The sequence below is a fragment of the Phodopus roborovskii genome, unplaced genomic scaffold (assembly GCF_943737965.1).
Source record: "Phodopus roborovskii unplaced genomic scaffold, PHOROB, whole genome shotgun sequence".
Taxonomy (NCBI): Eukaryota; Metazoa; Chordata; class Mammalia; order Rodentia; family Cricetidae; genus Phodopus; species Phodopus roborovskii.
Window position 1 is genome coordinate 1551521 of NW_026125669.1, and position 2989 is coordinate 1554509.

A 2989-nucleotide genomic window follows, 5' to 3' on the forward strand; every position below is an offset into this window, starting at 1 on the left:
CTCTCTCTCTCTCTCTCTCTCTCGTACTTCCCAGGTGGGATTCTGCGGGTCAGAGTTTCGATGACTGTAGCTCTTGGTTGTCCAAGCTCTCCTGGAGGTCTCTCCACAGGCAGGGGCCCCGGGATGGGGGTCAGTATCACGGTTAAATAAGGATCAGGATAAAAAAATCGGCCAAATAGATATTTATTCAGGGAGAAATAACTTACAACCTAGACAGATAAACACCAGGAAATTCAACCCGATGCTCTCCTGTGGGAGTCACGCCAGCAAGAGAGCTTTTCCCAGCCCTCTTTCTGACCTCCTTCCACAGGTCACTTCCGCCCATAGCTCCACCCCCAAATGGGCGTGGTCAGTGCCACAGAAGGCCTATCTCAATACAATTCCCCATTTAATCCAAATTAAAGATTTAGGCTTAATACAAAACTATATACAAAACAGTGAATAACAAGTGTGCTCTAAGAAAAGGAAAATAGAGAACAAAATGACCTACATATCTAGTCCTAGGATGAAGGCATAATGGAGTTTACAATAGAGTTGTCCTAAGCTGGAAAACATAAGTCTAGTACCTAATATATTTAACTAGGAAGAGAGAATAATAGTTGTGATAGTTTAATCTTCAACCTCATCAAGACCTGAGAAGGAAAATAACAATACTAGAGTAGACAGGAAGTACAGATGGACAACTTCCAAAGGTGCAACAAGGACAGAAACACCGAGCCACCTGGACAGTCACCCAAGGTCTCATAGCAACGTTGGTACACCCAGTTTTGGCTAAGGCCAAGAGAACTTGACAGACCACAACAACAGCAGAGAGGTAGAATGGCTGTCTTACCCTGACTTGGCAAGTTCAAGCAGTCTTCTATATTTGTTTCCTGCAAGCACATAGGACTGCATGATCAAATCAGTGGTCAAGGTCAGGGCAATTCTTTGCCCAATAGGCCATTAGCTGAGGCAAGAATGAACTCCAGCAGGAGCAACAACAGTGTCTAACATATTTTCGGGAAAGTGAATGGTGCTGTCAGGAGCAACAGTGTCTCATGTCAATGGAGGACTAATATTAAAACATTTAAATGTCATGTTCTGCATGTCTATGAAATGATTGAAGATTAAGCATATATATCTTACTAATCTCATAGGTACAGGAAACATGAGTGAAGATAATCTGTTATACTCAGGAACTTAGCTAAAAAACTGATTAAAACTTCACTGAGTAAAGCAGGAACAAATACTTAAACAATATAACTATATACATATACATATATATGAATCCCTAAAATAGAGGTATAGTAGAAATGTCAAGACAAGAGGTAGAACTATAAAGGACAGCATGATAAATATCCCAAATTTTATCAATATACAAATGTCTTGAATACAAGAAAAGTATACATACATAAAATATGGTAAAAATAACATGCATAAAATATTGTAAGTTGAAAGATTTCACAAAATATAACAAAATATAAACTTAATTTTACATAGCTTACCACATATAAGAATACATAACCATGTAAACTGTAAAATACTATCCCATTCTTACTCAAATTCACAAGAAAATAGGCTAATCTACCTATATCCCATCTAAAGCATACCTTTCCCAGCCATTCCCTATTCCTGTCTAAAAGATAAGCCTAAGTGTAAGCATCACCTTCCATACCCAACCCTAAATAACTAAAACCACCCCAAAGACGATGACTAATATCCCAAAATTCCAAGGGTAGGAAAAGGGGGCATCTTTATCTTAAGGTTACTTCCTGCTGAAATGGGACGATGATTGCTCCAATGGATCCTGTAGGAAGAAAAACTTTTAGCAACCAAATTTCTCAACAGAACAGGCTGTGACATGTGTAGCTAGTCACTGTTTCGCAGAAAATCCTTGACTGTACTTCTATTTGAAACTCTGGCCAGGGTGTAATAAAAAGGTGCACCATTATAGCTAGCTAGTCATGAGTTGTCTCGAGCAAAACAGTCCCAAAATGGTTTTAGGGTGATGTTTGTAGGTCAGATGCATCAAGTTGAGTCAAGTGGAAATGATTATCTGGGGCCTCATCTTCTTTCCGGAGAGTTCAAAGACTGCTGTTAGGAATCGTTATAATTCCTTATGAAAAAATTATACATCAATATTGAAGTAAAATTTTCAAGTTTTAAGGTATGCATTAGGGAAAGACAACAATAAGCATTAAAAGTATGTGAAAAAATTAGGAATTCAGAGAGAAAATTGCATGTAAGAAATGAGTCCCCAGATTTTGTTTTCTTCTGCCTTATAACAATTGGCTTCTTAATTTAAGGCAGAAACCATGAATTTGATCTTAACAACATGCTTGAATTTAGAGAAGGAAAGCCAAATCCAACTACAAAGCCAGCATTGGTTTAAATTAATTGGGACTTTAGGAATAATAGATAGTAGAGAGAAATAGATTTCTGTATAGAAATAGTTTACTACAATTAAATATTTTTACCATATATCAGATTCTGCTTCATTAAGTGATTGTTTCTGAAGAGCTGTCTTCTCTTCTGTGGATACCTACATGTTCAGTGTTTTTTTTTTTTTTGGCTGTTTGATGATAGGTTTTCTCTGTTTTCCTGTAAGAACAAGAACAGAACATTTCCCCTACCTTTGAGAGGCCTCCACACACCTCATGGGACCTAATTTGTTGGATGACTTGTCATTTCTCTTCATTAAGATTTTTCTCTTGTTCAACTCAGATCTTGATTAACTTAGATGGTATCCATAGATTTTCTTCTCCTGTAGATACAAATGCAAAACCCCTACCCCAATGTAACACATATCCTGCTTTCCATTCTGAGGTCAGTACATCCTTGAAGTACACTGGCTGATTTAGTTCAGAAGTTTTTTCTATTGTCCAATGTCTTTCCACAGCTGTTTTTCCTTTTTCATCACCATTAAGAAAGTTCAATGTTAATAAAGCATTATGTAATCTGTGTTTGGGTGTTTTGGTTCCTCCTGCCTGTTTATGGAGCATTTCTTTTA